The 18,120-nt window shown below is 39.0% G+C and overlaps 1 protein-coding gene and 1 long non-coding RNA gene across 12 annotated transcripts in view; both read right to left on the reverse strand.

Moving 5' to 3' along the window:
* Positions 1-18,120, reverse strand: part of LOC146396806 (uncharacterized) — a 769,570-nt gene that overhangs the window by 660,630 nt on the left and 90,820 nt on the right. The window lies entirely within an intron of this gene.
* Positions 1-18,120, reverse strand: part of MAP10 (microtubule associated protein 10) — an 82,604-nt gene that overhangs the window by 31,223 nt on the left and 33,261 nt on the right. For 6 of the 11 annotated variants that reach the window (XR_014827874.1, XR_014827879.1, XR_014827877.1 and 3 more), the window contains one exon: positions 249-367. The exons of 4 other annotated variants lie outside the window; for them this stretch is intronic. The gene's annotated coding sequence lies outside the window, so the exon portion shown is untranslated. Of the gene's footprint in view, positions 1-36; positions 368-18,120 lie in introns of all 11 variants that reach the window. One more of the 11 variants, XR_014827878.1, reaches the window with a different exon arrangement.

The following is an 18,120-nucleotide window of genomic DNA, read 5'->3' on the forward strand; positions in this document are numbered from 1 at the left end:
GATCCTTAACCCACTGAGCAAAGCTGGGGATTGAACCTGCACCCTCATGGATCCTAGTCGGGTTTTTTTTTTTACCACTGAGCCACAATGGGAACTCCCTAGATTTGATTGAATAAATGTTTCTTCATTTGTTGTATGCTCTTAGGAGAGTTTTCGGAGACTTTAAATGACTTGGTTTTTGAACATTAGTTTTCACCAGCTTTGCTTCTTTCTCTGGGGTATGGGCCCATGGAGTTCCTCATACTGACCTTAGGAAGCAGAACTCACTGCCTAGAAGGGTTATTTCATCGTGCAGGTGGGCTACGGTCACAGGCTTGGGAGTCTATGCATCTGGTTTGGATTCCCATCATGGATTTGATGTGTGATTCTGGAAAGATAGGTACATTCTCTAAGCATTACTTTCATAATATGTATGTAGGGCAAATGTGAATCCTTATTTCAAAGAGTTATCAGAGCAATGCAAAATGACAGCAGAATAAAAATACAGCGCTTGGCACATTGTGAGCCCTTAATACACTTCAGTTTTATTCTAATCTTATAGGAAATGAGGGGCCATGGATGGAGCTCAAGCAAGAAAGCGTCATGAGGAGACCTGCAGTTTAGAAGGATCACTCTCGGGAGAGGTCAGGTGATTAGGAAACCAAAATAAAGCATGAATGCTGGGGTGGGATCCCTGGAGACTGATGAAGGAGCCATGAAGGAGGAAGAGTTATCCGGACTTGGTCTCCAGAGAGATGTGGTCATCGGAGATGAGGGAAAGGGCCATGGGATAATCTCTGGGCATCTGGCTTGGATGGAAGCACTAAACCTCTTTTCATGACCAAGTCTTACTGTTTGATAGACATGGCCTTCAAAGGCTTGACTCCCCAGGGGCTGGTGTGAACTTCAAATCCAGGTTCTTTATTTCCAGCTTCCAGATCTTAGACCTCTTGGGTTGTTGTGATTTAGTGCACTGAAAGTTACTCAGTGTCTAACTATGTTTTCAAAACATCACAACATCAAATGTTGGTGTGAACATGGAGAAACTGTGGGTATATAAAAGGGCACAATCACTTTGTACAGTGGAAACTTCTTAGGAAGTTAAATATACATCTACCCCATAACCCAGTGATCCTACTCCTGGATATGAATCCAACAGATACAAAACATCCACATTTTTTATTTTTTACAGAAGCTCATCTATTTATATAGTTTAAATTGAAATGAAAATTTTTACCCAAGAATGTTTATAGCTTCTTTACTCCTAATAGCCTCAAACTAGAAACAGCAGGAGTCCATTAATAGAAAAATAGGTGAACTCTCTATTGGTATACTTTTATGCAACAGAATATACTCCTCGTCAATAGGAATGAGTGAATGACTGATAGTGTGACATGCAACATAGATTAATTCTCAGAACCTCTTTCATGAAGAAGCCTCATGCAAGAGTACGTACTGTATGATTCCATCTATATGCCATTCTACAGTTAGGAAAAAATGAATCTGTGGTGACCAAAATCAGATCAGTGGTCACCTGGGAGGGGGCGACAGAGGGACTGATTGGAAAAGGGGACAAGAAAACTTCTTGGTGTGATAGAAACGTTCCATATATTGACAGGGATGTGAATTATGTGGATGTATCATTTGTCAAAAGTGACTGAACGGTAGACTGAATGGTCTGTGCATTTCACCCTTTGTAAATTATATCTCTACACCCACCTGCCCCCAAAATTCCTAAACAGTAGTTAAAACTCATCTGCACTCTTTTTTTTTTCTTTTCTTTTTACGGCCACACCTGCGGCATACAGAAGTTTCCAGGCTATGGGTCAAATTGGGGCTGAAGCTGAGGCCTCTGCCACAACCAAAGCAACACTAGATCCGAGCCTCATCTGTGACCTTTGCTGCATCTTGTGGCAGCCAGATCCTTAACCCTCTGAGCGAGGCCAGGGATCAAACCCGCATTCTCACAGATATTATGCTGGGTTCTTAACTCACTGAGCCATAACGGGAACTCCCTCATCTGCACTGTTAACACTCGCCTTGCTATTCCGGTGCACCACAGTGCTAGTCATGGCCTTAGCGTCATGTATATATAGCGTACTACCTTTTCTACCTTGCCTCCAAAAAAATAAATAAATAAATAAAAGGTAGACTTAGCCTTAATCCAAACAAAAGCTTACTTTCCTTGCTCTTGTCATCTGCCCAATCTTTTTCAAAAAGGTCATACCAAAAAGAAAAAGAGAAAGGCACTCTCCATTAAGAGCTAGAAGAGCTGAATTAACAGTAAAAGTCACTGAAGACTTTACCTTCTGGGATATGATATCCACTCAGTAAGCCTGAAAGGTGTAGGTATCTGGGCCTGGAGGCGACAGGCCACCCAGCCTGCAGATGCCTCTGGCAAATCCTGTCCAGGGCTGGATTCTGGCTACTGAATCACAGAGACATTACTCAGCAAAAGTCCAGAAAGAGTCTGAATAACTTTCCAAGGGCCTCTGAAGCTGTGGGTTATGCCTTCTATGATGAATTAGTGCTCTACTTAATTATACGCTTTTCAGAAGTGCACCAAAGAGAAATGACTTGGGATTATTTTTGGCTTATTCGATGGGAATGAAAATGAGATTTCTTTTTGACAACCCTCCAAGTTACTGCTTGAACAAGTAGAATTTGGGTGTGATTTCTTCCCTCTTGACTACCTGCAGCAACAACGGACATTCAAAATGGGGACAGATGAGCAAATGAGTTCCCTGAGTGGTGAGACACATTCAACGGCTAAAAACCACAGGCTCATTTGTTCTCCCATTCAGGAGGCAGATGCTTGTTCTGAGACTTGCTGACATTGTCAGGTGTTTTCCCTCCTGGGACATTCAACCACAGTCAGACCACAGTTGGATCATGACATCAGAGCCTCAAAGTGCTGTATCGGGTCCACGGATACAGGACTCCCAGCAAGCAAAAATTTATTAGAGGCTTCTGAGGTTTGACTTTTGTGTCTCCCCTTTTCAAATCATCCTTTTATCTCACACGTGACTTAATTTCAGTCTCTCCCATGAAAGTGGTGAATCAGCATTAACCAGGCAACTCTGGACTGTGTTGCACAGCCGTTGTAATTTACCTTCCATATGGGCATCACTTTAAAAACAAGTGCCACACTTAGTGGCAGTGCTCACTTCCAAGAGCTGGTGAACAAATACATTATTTACAAAGTATGTAATCAGGGAACCTGATCCAACTCATTAACTTTGTGACATCCCACTCTTTATTTAGACAGTTTACTGGCTACGGGCTTTTGTATGGGATCTGTCATTTACACTTCCTGATAATAAAACTTAATTGAAATTTCATTCCTGTACAAGCAAGATGCCAGTTTAACAGATGGTCTGTAATTGTTATGTCCACATATTTTATATGGGATGGTATCACACACAATTTCACACAACTGCTATTCATTTAAATGCTACGTTCACTGAAGTCATTTCTTTCATATTAAAAATCTTATTGTTTAACAGGAGTGTAAAATCTATCATTGAAATTAATCAGTGGAAATTTAAAAAAGCAATTAAAACAGTCCTACTGAAACTAAATAATAATTGATGATTAAAATCTGAGCTGCCGTTGTGGGGGAAGGACATTGGAGGCAAAGGTCTCAGGAATCTTCATCAGCATGTGTTCCTCTGATGAAGGATGTTGAAAAATCTGGCCCCACCCATTAGTGATGAGAAGGCCCAGGCCAAACAAGAATCCAGGTGGGATCACAGCCCCGCCCATCATCAAACAGGCTGCCTAAAGACCCCCTAGGAATATCTAGCTACCTCTAATATCACACAGAGACAAAGCCCCACCCACCAGAGGGACAAGAATCAGCTCCACCTACCATTGGGCAGGTACCAGTCCCTCCCATCAGGAAGCCTACAGCAAGCCCCAGTACCAACTTCAGGCACCAGGGGGGCAAAGATTGAAGCAAGAGAGGCTACAGCTCTACCGTCTGCAAATAGGAGACCACACCAAAAAAACTATAAAAAATGAAAAGGTGGAGAATTATGACTCAGATAAGGGAGCAAGGAAAAAACCCAGGAAAACAGCTAAGTGATCTGGAGATTATCAACCTCCATGAAAAAGACTTTAGACTGATGATAGTGAAGATGATTCAAGACACTGGAAATAAACTGGAGGCACAGATTCTTCAATTACAAGAAACACTGAGCAAAGAAATACAAGATTTCAGAATTAAGCAAGCAGAGATGCAAAATACACGAACTGAAATAAAAAATTCATTAAAAGCAACCAACAGCAGAATACAGAAGGCAGAAGAACAAATAAGCAAGGTGGAGGACAGACTAGTGGAAATCACTTATGTGGAACAGAAAAGAGAAAAAAGATTGAAAACAAATGAAGGCAGTCTAAGAGAATGCTGAGACAATGTTAAACGCACAAAGATATGTATTACAGGGGTGCCAGAAGGAGAAAAGAGAGAGAAAGGACCAGAAAAAATATTTGAAGAGAATATAGCTGAAAACTTCCCTAACATGGGAAAGGAATCACTCACTCAAATCTAGGAAGCACAACAAGTACCATATAAAATAAACCCAAGGAGGAACACCCCAAGACACATACTAATCAAACTGACCAAAATTAAAGACAAAGAGAAATACTGAAAGCAGCTAGGGAAAAGAAACAAATAAAATCTGAGCTGTGTTACTGAGGAGAAAATATATGTACAGAAACAATTAGGTTCTTGTGGATGAAGCAGGAATTGACACATGAGAAGGGCAGGGTATACACCGAGAGTATCATATTTTAACAAGAGATCTGTCTTGAAATTTTAATGCTTCTTTGATCATTCCAAAACCTTTCTGTGTTCTTCTTAAATCTTGATTTTGAGTCCACTGACTTTAGTACTCTGTTTTCAGAATGCTAAGAATTCTCACCATCAAGATTGGGATGAAAAGAGGTTTGCAGAAAGGAATACAAAAGAGGCCCTGAATAAGAATTGCAAATATTTTCATATAACCCCGGTGCCATTCTATCTCAAGTGTTATAATTAGCAGAGTTTGAATACTTATCGTTAGGATAATTTTAATTATTAGTGTTATATTTAAAGAAGATTTTAAAGAAACTTAGCAATATAGTTTCAAAGTGAAGTAATTTTTTTGGCCGTGCCTGAGGCATGCAGAAGTTCCGGGCCAGGCCTTTGCAGTGAAAATGCCAGATCCTTTAACTGCTAGCCACCAGGGAACTCCCAAAGTAAAGTAAAATTTAGTTTTGCTTGAAAGGCTGACTTGTTTCTCCTTTGCAGTAGTGGTAAGTTCAACTTTTACAGTTTTACATTTCAGCAGAGCACACACCTTTCTGAAGCAAGAATCTCTAAGTATGAAATATCAGACACTGATGAGTGAGGGAAGTCTGGAGTCTCTTAAATTGGGCTACCCCCAACCCTGGTGCTTTTCTTTTCTACATCTTACCCTGCCTGCCACATTCAAGAAGCAAACCACTTAAATAAGGAGACAGGCCATACTGCTTTCCTTGGAAGGAATGAGGGAGAACACAATAAACAGAAAAGATAGGAAAGGTGAAAAGGGTCTACAGAAGGTATTGAAAGTCCACTCTGGAATTCTTGGAGAAATGAGATCCTGAGTGACCAAGAGAAGGAGGGGAACATGGGGGAATTATTTGGAAATGTTTTCCACCTCTCGTGACAGCTTGCTGTATGCCAGAAGATATCTCAGTGATATTACTCCAGTATATATCTATTCATCCAGGATGAGTGTGAAGGTGGTACTCTGGTGATTCCGTCTCATTTTCTGGTTGGACCTGAGTTGTCATTTCCTTCCTTAGAGGGAAGGAGACCACACCTGTCCCAGTCACCATTATGTCCCCGGCACTTACGCCGGGCACAGAGTAAGTATTTGATAAATATTTGCTAAATAAATAAATGAATAAATGAATGAATGGCTTAACAGTTATTAAAGAATTAGAACACAATAAAAGTACTACTTTATTTTAAAATACATTTTAAATTAATTATAATTAATTATTATTCAGCCATAACAAGGAATGAAGTATTAATACATGTTACATCAGATAAATCTTGAAAATTTAATTGAGCGACAGAAGTCCATCACAAAGAATCACATGTTGTATGATTTCTTTTACATGAATGTCTAGAATATGCAATATAGAGGCAGAAAGCAGACTAGGGGGAAGGGGTGATGGAGACTGACTATTATTTAAGGTTTAAAAATATTTTGTAATTAGGTAATGGTGATGGTTGCACAATTTTGCAAATAAAACTAAAACTCAATTATACACTTTAAAAGTGTGAGTTTTATGATATATGAATTTTATCTCTATTTTTTACGGAATAAAAAAGATGCATCCAGCCAAATCCAGTACATAGAAAAGTTTATAAAATAAATGATCAAGTTCTTTGATAAATGAACAGCAGTTAAAAAACAAGGGGAGAGGAAACAGTTACATGTCACCCAAATGCAATAGTGGACTTTGATCTTTTTTAAAACAAACCAATTATTAATTATGGAAATTTAAATCTCTATTTTTTTTTTTTTCTTTTTAGGGCATACGAAAGTTCTTAGGCTAGGGGTCAAATCGGAGCTGTAGCTGCTGGTCTGCACCACAGCCACTGCAACACCAGATCCCAGCCGCATCTGTGAACTACACCACAGCTCACAGCAATGCCAGAGTCTTAACCCACTGAGCAGGACCAGGAATGGACCCTGCGTCCTCATGGATACTAGTCAGGGTTCATTACCACTGAACCACAATGGGAGCTCCCAATTTATACACTGAATCAACATACACTATTAAGAAATTTTGTGAACTTTTAGGTGTTATAACAGTATTATGGTATGTTAAAGAAAGCGTTATCTCTAGCGTTATGTATCAATGTAGTTATAGATGAAATATATGATGTCTGTGATTTGCCTTAAAATTATTCACTTGGAGGAAGGAAAAGGTAGTAAGATTGGCCACATATTGATTATGTTGAAGCTGAGTACTGGATGTGGAAAATAATTGTGCTGTTCTCCATTTTCATGTAGGTTTGAAATTTCCATAATGAAAAGTACGAAAAGAAAAGAAAGGAGTTCCCATCGTGGCGCAGTGGTTAACAAATCCGACTAGGAACCATGAGGTTGCAGGTTCGATCCCTGGCCTTGCTCAGTGGGTTAAGGATCTGGCATTGCCGTGAGCTGTGGTGTAGGTCACAGATGCGGCTCAGATCCTGCCTTGCTATGGCTCTGGCGTAGGCCGGCGGCTATGGCTCTGATTCGACCCCTAGCCTGGGAACCTCTACATGCCATGGGAGCAGCCCTAGAAAAGGCAAAAAGACAAAAAACAAAAACAAAACAAAAACAAAAAACAAAAAAAAAAAAACCAAAAGGGAAAAAAAAAAAGAAAAGAAAAATAATAAACCTTCCTCTGCAAAATTACCCCCTTGATCATACATGACAGGAACAATGTGGCCCATGCTCTCTTGGAGGTTACATTTTGGTAAGGGGAAACAGTATAAGTAAGTAAACGCAGAAAGTAAAAGAATCATTGCCTTCGTTCATCATTTAGGGAGAAATCAACAAGCTACATAATAGAGAAGTAACAGGAAAGGCGTTTCATACAATATGGCCATGGATGGCTTTGCTGGGAAAGTCCCATTAAAGTGACATGAAGTATTAGGATTATATAAGCATGTGAAAAGATGGAGAACAGGCCCAGGCTAGACGACTCTATTTACCCCTATGTGCCCTATAAATACTATGGATCTACAGGTGCCAAGACATGAAACCTGGAGACATGAACAGAAGGGGAGATCAGACAATTCTGGGAAAGGGAGGCACATAGGATGATGTCAGAAAAGGAGCAATTCTGCACAAACTCCAAGGCCCAAATAAAAAGTCTAGATTTTATTTTTTTTATTTTTATTTTATTTTTTTATTTTTTTATTTTTTTTGTCTTTTTGCTATTTCTTTGGGCCGCTCCCGCAGCATATGAAGGTTCCCAGGCTAGGGGTCTAATCGGAGCTGTAGCCACTGGCCTACACCAGAGCCACAGCAACGTGGGATCCGAGCCACGTCTGCAACCTACACCACAGCTCACGGCAACGCCGGATCGTTAACCCACTGAGCAAGGGCAGGGACCGAATCCGCAACCTCATGGTTCCTAGTCGGATTCATTGACCACTGTGCCACGACGGAAACTCCTAGATTTTATTTTAAGTGCAGTAAATCACTGAAAAGTTTTAAAAGCAAAACAATTTATTCATTTATTTGAGTATTCACCTAACGAGTATTCTTTAGCCTCTGCTCTACATTATTTACATTTTCAACAGTTCACTAGGGAAGAGAAGAGATTACAGTGAGAAAAAAAAAAAAAAAGCAAACAAACCAAAAATCCTCATAAATCATTTTAGCTGTCATGATTTTAAAACAAAAGCACCAAAGACAATAACTTCAAAACAAAATTTCTGAAGACAGTTTTCATTTGTGCCCAGTTGAAAAAATATGAGAAAAACTGAATTAAACAACCCAGTTCTCATGCCCCAAAAGGAAGTCACAGTGAACATTAGAATGAAAGAGAATGAAAACACAATCAAATTTTCAGGATGGAACTATAGTAGGACTTCCAGGCAAATGTATAGTAGTAATGCTTATTTTAGAAAAAGCAGAAAGGTCTACAATCAATGAGTTAAGCTTGTACCATTAGAAATAAGAGAAGGAGAGAAAATGTAATGTGAAGCAAACAGAAGAAAAAAATGAATAAGATCAGAAATGAGGAGTTCTCATCGTGGCTCAGTAGAAACAAATCTGACTAGCAATCCGTGAGAACGCAGCTTCCATCCCTGGCCTCGCTCAGTGGGTTAATGGATCCGGCATTGCTGTGAGCTGTGGTGTGGGTCAAAGATATGGGTTGGAATTGGCATTGCTGTGGCTGTGGTGCAGGCTGGCAGCTATAGCTCCAATTCGAACCCCAGCCTGGGAACCTCCATATGCCACAGGTGGGGCTTTAAAAAGACCAAATATATATATATATATATGAAATGAATTCATGAAAATAGAGAAACTAGAGTAAATGAACAAACTGTTTTGAAAACTGGTAATCTACTATCTTAGCATTTTGTTTGCTTCATCTACTTTTCTTTTTTTCCTTTCTTCATGTCTTTGAAGCAGAAAGATAATCATTTTTATTCCATTTTTTCTTACTATTTATGCCTCTTTAAAATATTTCTCAGCAGTTACCCTAAGGTTCCAATACACATCATTAATTAATCATATTCTATCTTTAAATCATTTTATACTTTTTAGATGTAGTATTAATAACACCTTAAAACTATAGAGTCTCAATACCTCTCTCTTATCTTTTCTGCAATTGTCATACCTTTTTTCTCTTGTCTATGTTATAAACAAAAATTTTCCATGATTTTTACTTTAAATAGTTAATTATACTTTAGGGTAATTTAAACTAGAGAGAAATATATTTCATAATGCCTTCATTTTCAGAGCGCCACTCTTCATTTCTTTATCTAGATCTAAGTTTCTGCCTGATATCATATTTCTTTTGCCTGAAGGAATTCCTTTAACATTTCAGGTAAGAAGGTGAACTGCTAATGAGTTTTTTCAGGTTTTGTTTGTCTGAAAACATCTTTATTTTTTCTTAGTTTTTAAAGCGTATTTTCTACTGGATACATGTTTCTGTGTTGACAGGTTTTTCTTTTGGTATTTAAAAAATGTCATTCCATTGCCTTCTGGTTTGCATGGTTTCTTGTTAAGTTTACTGTAATTCTCGTCTTTGTCCCTCTGTGTGTGTGTAATACGTCTATTTTCTTTGGCTGCCTTCACGATTTTATTTTTTCTTTAGTTTTTGTTTTTTGTTGACTATGTCCTGGCTAGTTGGGTGGGGTGTGTGTATGTACATGTGTAATATGTGTATGTATTAAATTTATACTGCTTTACTTTCTCCAAGCTTTCTGGGTTTATTATTTGTTATCTTTCATTTGCTCTGGAAAAGTCTCAACCATTGTCTCTTCTCCTCCTGAGATTCCAGGTATATATATAGTTAAACTGTCCAATATCATCCTACAGCTCTTGGATGTACCTTTTTTAAACTCTTTTTTCTTTTAGTTGGCCTCATTTCTATTTGCCTGCTTTTAAATACACTGCTTGTTTCCTTGTCTGTGTCGATTTATTGATAAGTCCATCCAAGGTGCTCTTCATCTCTGTTAACTCTGTTTTGTATTTCTGAAATTTTCATTTCATGCTTTTTTATAGTTTCCATCACTGTTCTGAAATTATCCACCTCTTCATGCATGTTGTTCATCCTATTAATTACCATGTTAATCACCGTTACTGAGTTACTGTTAACATTCTGCATGATAATTTCAACGTGTTAATTTCTTTTTTAAAAAAATTTTATTATAGTTGACTTACAGTGTTGTGCCAATTTCTGCTATACAGCAAGGTGACCCAGTCATACATATATAGACATTCTATTTCTCATATTATCTTTCATCAACATGTTAATTTCTAAGTCTGGTTCTTGTTGATTGGCTTGCCTCTGGACAATGAGTTTTTTTATTTTTTTTGATTATTTGTATAGTTTGTAAATTTTGGTTAAAAGGTAGGCATCATCTGTGTAAGAGGAGACACTGAGGTAAATAGTATTTATGCCTACAAGTGAACATGCCTCTTTTTATGCTAGATCTTTATCATAGGAATTGAGATAAATTAGTCAGTCATTGAGATGCATATGGGCTTTGTCATTATAATTTCTGTAAGTGTATCACAAAAATTACCTTCTAGTATTGCCTTATTCCTCATATATTATCTTATGTTCAGTATAGAGCTCGGGCTGCTGGAGGATTTTTCCCACTGTTCCCATTCCACCCTCATCTTTAGGCTTCTGGTGTGTGCCTGAACCTCAGAGAGAAGGTCCAGGTTCTTTCTTCTTACTCAGCAGTACATTGCTGTTACTTGTTAAATGACTTTTCCTAGGCTGGCCATAGAGTGGGGGTGTTCTCTTTTGTCCTGCTTCATCTTCAGTCCTAGACAGGCCTTGTGACACTGAGTCTCAGTGGTGGAGAATTCTAATGGTCTTGGCCCTCTTCCCTGGGGCCACACAACCTGCCTTGTATTCTTGGCATATCTGTGTGGGCGTTTCCTGCACCATCCCCAATGGTAGGAGATTTCTGATAATTGGAGGCTATGATGGTGTCTTCCCTCTTCTCCAGGTATAGAGAGTTTTTGTCCTTTTGCTTTTCCACAGATGAGTTGTCCTGGGGACCGTGGCTCAAGTCTTTTGTTCTATCAGGAGAAAAAGGGGACAAAAAAAGGGGGCACCTGATGCCTTTCCTAGAAGGGTGGCTGCCTCTCTCTTCCAAGGTTGTCTGAGTTGGGAAACTTTCCCTGGTCTCCTGCTCTACCCTGAATCTGCCTTGTGAGTGCACACTGCAGCCCATATGTGGATGAGAACTTCTCTGGGATCTGAGACTCCTGGGGATGCTATACTTTCACGCAAGCCAGTACTCAACCTTGAGCAGTCTGTTATAATTTTTAGCTGAAATGTTTGTAATTAATTCTCTGGAAGCTTCTTCCTCCTCTCCCATAGATAAACCAGGACTCTGACCTATCACTCCTTGGAAGTGCCGGTCTCTCCTTAAGTTTTGGACAGTTGGTTGCCCTGGGACTTTAACCTTCTGATAAATCTGAGAAAAGGTATTATTTTGTAGACTATTTGACTTTTTCTTGTTGTTAAAATGGGAGCTTTAACAGATTTCTTCAGATTTCCACATCTTCAGAAGAAGCCAAAAGTCCATATACTTTGTGGAATGATGCAGGATATAAAATAAAAAAACAAAATAAAATGATAGTCCCATCAAAGCTACAAATAACAGGATATTTCGATATGTTAAAAAATTAAAAAGGAGGCCATACTCTAAAAATATTATTAAATATGAAAGATAATGTAGTAAAAAGTACAAGCTATGAAAGGCAGGTGATAAAAATAAACTTGTTAAAAAAGTTAAGATCAAGAATATACTTCCCTATCAATATGTATAAGCTGACCATTAAAAGGACAAAAATTGCAAACGTAGGCTGAACCGTCTGGCCCAAACTACAAATTGGGAGACATAAAATAGATTTATCTGCAGTATAACTCCTTTCTTCTCCAGATCTCTGGGCCTTGAAACTCAAGGTTAGTTAACATTAATTTCCTTTAAATTGCTTACAATTACTTTTCAGTGATTCTGAATGTGAAAATAGGACAAAGGGCTAATGTCTATTGACTGCCGACAATATGCTAGACCAGTGTTTCTCAAGCTTTGGGGAGTTTAACAATCACGTGGGAATCTTGTAAAAAGACAAGGAATCTTCTACCTCAATGCCTGTGGGCTTCTGTATTCTTCATTAATTTGTAGATGATTATGATACACATCAGGTCTGAGGACCACTGTGCTAGGTGCTAAGAAGTGTGGTCTCATTTAATCCTTTATCCTATGAAGTAAATAGCATTACATTTATTTTACAGAGGAAGAAACTGAGGCTCAGAGTGACCAAGTAGCCAGCACGAAGTCACAGAGCAAATGAGTGGCAGGTATAGTGTGAAAATCCAAGTGTGTCCACCTCTGAACCCACGCTCTCTCGTCTCTACCACATGAGGATTCAGACTCTCACTCTGTGCTTCTTCAAGAGCATGGTAAAGGCTTGTCCCCACTGAGCCTGTGAAACAAACCAACTCTGTTTTCTATGGATTATAACAATTATTTTGTTCGCCCTTAAAAAAAAAATACAAACACTGTGGATTATAAAGGTCTTCTTCCCTAGAGGATCCATTAATTGAAACCCCACTGCACCGCCATCCATATGTCTATGACAAAGCTGAAGAATTTTTGGAAATGCATAATTAAGACCCAGAGGGGAAGCCAAAATTGAAGAAAACCTTCCAAAGGATGGAGTGACTGCCAGCGAGGCTTCCCAAGGGAATGTCCTGAGATAAATGAGGTGTGAACATAGGTGATTTTCTTACAAAACCACAGGAAGGAAAAGGATGAAGGATCCCAAGGAGTATAAACAATGTCAATTAGGACAAGAAATGAAAAGAAGATATTACTGCCAGCTAGAGGGATAAAGGGAAGTAAGATGCCCTTTTACTGTTGTGTCAGGAGAGAAGCCAACGCCAGAGAGAATCATTTTAAACCTATTAAGAAATGAAGGGAGAATTAGATCCGAAGGCCCATTTGGAAGCTAAGGCGGCAAAATTGTTTTCTGTGTCTGCTAGTGGGAAGAGCAGCAGAAAACTAGAACAATTTATAACCATATTTATCCAAGAGATTTGGACTTCAAGGAACTGTAAAAGATTGGGAAAAGGAAAAAAAATCTGAAATATAAAAAGTTTAGTGTGATTAATGGTTAACCCTTAAATTCAATCTGGTTCTGTCCTAGATTAGAAGGCTCACAATATATTTTCTGCCCCCCCAAATTAAAATAATAACTTTTTATTTTGCGATTTCTGCAGTATACTGACATTATTGCGAGTTATCAAAACAACCCATTGGGAAGGATGATTAACGGGGACCTGCTTTATAGCACGGGGAACTCTGCTTAATATTCCATGAAAATATTCTATGTAAAGAATCTGAAAAAGAATGGTTATGTGAACATGTAGAACTCAATCACTTTTCTGTGCAGTAGGAATCCACACAACATTGTAAATCACCTATACTTCAATAAAATGTTTAAAAATGGAAAAAAAAAACCCACAATCCATGATCTACTGGGTATTTAACTAACTCTCACATCTAGAGTCCCTAGTAAATTTCTTAAAAATGTTCTTATTTTGTGTGTTTTGAAGGAAAATGAGTATAGTAAAGGCCCTGGCAGGTTTAAACGGATGATTTTCACAGTTCGTCTGAAGTAATGATACCTTTACTCCATATGGATGGCATTTCTTTGGTGTGACCAATTGGCCAGCTGCTAGAAATTTCCCACTTTAAGAAAGGCTGGGAATTCCTGCTGTGTTACAGTGGGTTAAGGATCCAGCGTAGTCTCTGCAGTGGCTCAGGTTACTGCCGAGGCATGGGTTTGATTTCCAGCCCAGCAAAGTGACTTAAAGATCTGATGTCGCAGCTGTGGTACAAGTCACAGCTGTAGCTCAGATTTGATCTCTGGCCCAGGAACTTCCATATGCTGAGGGTGCAGCCAGAAAGAAAAAAAAGAAAAAAAAGAAAGAAAGAAAGAAAGAAAAGCTGTACCTCACTATGTCCTTTTCAAAAACATATCCTACTTATTGGGTCTCATTTGATTAGTTAATTGATTATTTATCTCCGAATGGGTGCTTTTCAAACTACAGGTTGTGACCTCCTGGCAGCAGCTAGTCATGGAATCAATGCAGTGTATCCTGGGACGCATTGAAAGAAGTAGAATACAAAACATAAGTTCAAGCCATATCTACTTACTGTTATTCTGTCTATTGCTCTTACACGTATGTGTACATGTGTGCTGAGTCACAACACGAACGTATTTCTCACCTGAGCATGTGTGAAGGTTGGTGTTCTGTATCACGCTCTACAAGGTTTCTTGACAGATGCCCTCACTCCAGTTTCTCTCTCCTAACTGGTCCTGCACCCTACTGTCAAGCTAATCTTTACCACTATGCTTTGATTATGTAATTCTTATCCATTCATTCTTTGCTCCATTCGACAAATGTTCAGTAAATATTCATTCTCCGCCAGATCCTGGGCTACCAGAAACAAATCACACCTGTTCCACCCCCTTTCCTTCCAAGGCAAGAGACTGCACAGAAGGCGTCATTCCACTGTGCACAGCTAGCTCCCCGTCCAGGGGTCTGCCCTTGCTCCCCACTCCATCCAGATTAAATGCTTCTCATCTATCAGGCTCCTCCTTGATCTAGATTTATTCTCTCTATCCAGAATTCTTTTCCATTGCTAATGCTGGTTCTAGCTGGCCTTGCCCACAAACCTGAAAATACCTGTCTACGTACCATGTTAATTCTGACCCTCATGTTCCTCTTCCATCACTGACATTGTCTTTGCTTCTCTCTTCCTAAGTAAGTCCTCTGCAGCCCCAGGATCTCAGCCTCCCCTCCTCCCTTCCGAGCATGCAGCCCCTCTACAGGCCACGTCTGGTCATCAGCCCAATTCCCAGCCCCCTCTTGCTCCAGCCATCAGTGCAGAATTCTTCTCTGCCAAGTACTTTCGAGTCCATTGTCCCTTTATTTAGAATGTCTCCAGGGACCGTGTTTCCATCACTTTACTTGAAAGCCTATTTCACAGTCTAATAGGTCTCACTGTCTAGAGAATTTTTCTTATCTTCCACTGAAAATGGGCTTTTCTTAATTTTAATCTATTATTCCTAGTTATACCACTGATAACACTATAAATAATACTTCAAATTTTGGCAAAATAAAGTATCTTTTCCTTGCGTAACTTCAGACTGTGTGTTTAAATTAATCCTCAGTCACCACTTAATCTCACTGCTCATTATTGAATTCTAGCAGTTCATCATCATACATAATCCTGAAAACAGAGCTACTCAGGCTAAAAGCAGTTGCAGCCTAAACATGAGAACCGTCATTGTTCTCTTTCTGGAAGAATCCAGGAATGATAATGGCCTGGTCTCATTTGATTTCCTCTGGCTTCCTTATGCTAGTATGAGGAAAAGAATATATATATTGAGTCACTGTGCTGTACAGCAGAAATTGATATAATACTGTAAATCAACTATAATTTAAAAAGGAAATACAAACATGTAAGCAAAACATTTAAAAATTGACTGTGACATATTTTCTTTGGATGTCATCATTGGTGCAGGGGATCAAAGGTGAGCTGGACCACTTAAGCTGCACACTTTCTAGCTGCGGTAACAGGTTTGTCTTGCCAGCAGATCATTACAGCACTGTATTTATTAGGCAATTTTTTTTTTTTTTGTCTTTTCACCATTCCTTGGGCCGCTCCCGCGGCATATGGAGGCTCCCAGGCTAGGGGTCGAATCAGAGCTGTTGCTGCCAGCCTTCGCCAGAGCCACAAGCAACGCCAGATCCAAGCCGTGTCTGCAACCTACACCACAGCTCATGGCAACACCAGATGCTTAACCCACTGAGCGAGCCAGGGATCGAACCCGCAACCTCATGATTCCTAATCGGATTCGTTAACCACTGAGCCACGACGGGAACTCCTATACAACTTTAAATGAAGTCAAAAGAATCATTGCAACGGTGGGGAAAAAAAATCAGCCTAAGAGTCATGATGGTTTCCCAGAAAAGCTGACATTAACACTGGGTCTGGAAGGGGTGAGTGGAATCTTAGAAAGAAAGAGGAAGAAGGATATTCCAGACAAAGGAGTATGATATATGTAAATATGCAGAGACCTGAAAGTTGCTCCATACTCAGGAAGTTGTGAAAAAGAAGGATGGCTAGAACATACGGTGCATAACTAGGAAAGTTTGGAAATGATCTTGGGTATCCGTGAAGGCTTTTACACATGCTAAGGAGGTTAGCATCCCTCCTGAAGCCAAATGCAAATCCCTGGAGGTTTTTTACAGGAGGTGGAAGGGTGCTGGCCAGGTTTATTTTAGATAAGCCATGGTACAGAGAGTATAGTGGAGATAGCTCTAAACAAGCACCATCAATTTGGAGATGGTTGCAATACTGCAGGCCAGATAATATTTTATACAGAAAACAAAACAAAACACAATCTACCCTTCAGGGGAAAAAAAGGGTTATTTTTTCAAACAGAGAGAAAGTAACTGCTTCTTTTTGAAAGAAATTTGCTATATGGAAAGAGCATCTTGGAAATGGATGTTTTGAAATGTTTCCATTGCTATGTAATTTTATTGCAGAAAATGTGTGTGTCACCTATAACAACTCTCTTTGGATAGAAAATTTTCTAACATCTTCCATTTGAAGAATTTCAATGGGTTTTAAACATATCTTTGTGTGTATATGTGCACTTATGCATGAATATATATGTTTATACACACATTGGATAAGAAATGGACATATATAAAAACATATATAACTATATCTAACTCCCTTTCAAATCAATCTACAAAATAAATGACTCATATCAAAGGGCATAGACTAGATTTTAAGACAAATATTGTAAACAAATTGGGAGGTAGGATAAAAAATAATTTTAAAATATTATAACAGGAGTTCCCATTATGGCTCCATGTGTTAAGAACCTGATGTGGTCTCCATAAGGATGTGGGTTTGATCCCCAGCCTTGCTCAGAGGGTTAAGGATCCAGTAATTTGTTTTTTGTTATTTTATTATTTTTTATTACTCAATGAATTTTATTACATTTATAGTTGTACAATGATCATCACAACCCAATTTTATACCATTTTCATCCCAAACTCCCAAGGATTCAGTCTTACCACAAGCTGTGGTACAGGTTGCAGATGTGGCTCAGAACCCTCATTGCTGTGGCTGTGGCATAGGCTGACAGCTGTAGCTCCAATTCTACCCCTAGCCTGGGAACTTCCATATGCCGCAGGTACAGCTTTAAAAGGAAAAATAAATAAATAAATAAAATTAAATATATTAGAATGTTGTAAGTGTAGCCCATTATGCATCAACTCCATTTGGATGTATTTGCATTCATGAAGTAATTTACTCAGCAATGATGGATTAACACCCATTACTAAGGTGAAAACCTAAAAAGAGAATTTTGAAGACCTTTGGAAAATCATGCATCTTTGGCCCACGTAACAAGAAAAACACAGACAAAAATAATACTTCTCTAACACCTTCTAACAAAGAGCATTAGACACAGGGATACTGGATGAATGGAATTCGGAAGAAAACCAAGCCCTTTATAGTTGAACAAAGAGCTGGAGCAGCATCTTTTCTTGAGGGTGGCAGACAGAAAAGCAGGCCTGCCGTAGATAAAAAGGTTTTAGGAGGACACGGAGAAATCATGTGAGCCTTAGATAACAGTGTAGGCAAGCAAGACATTTTGGGATCTGGAAGAGCCCCAAATGTAGAAACAAATTACTCAATCTAAAAATTCTCCCATTCTACCTCAAATTATGCCAAGAACATGGCAATGAAGCATAGTTCTGCACATTCTCTTTGTTGTGGCAATATAAGTTTCACTCAGCCACAGTGATGATATC

This window comes from Sus scrofa, chromosome 14 (genome assembly GCF_054392235.1).
Source record: "Sus scrofa isolate SSC_HxYL_T2T_F1_AM1 chromosome 14, Sscrofa_HxYL_maternal_Yorkshire_Landrace_v2.0, whole genome shotgun sequence".
Lineage (NCBI taxonomy): Eukaryota > Metazoa > Chordata > Mammalia > Artiodactyla > Suidae > Sus > Sus scrofa.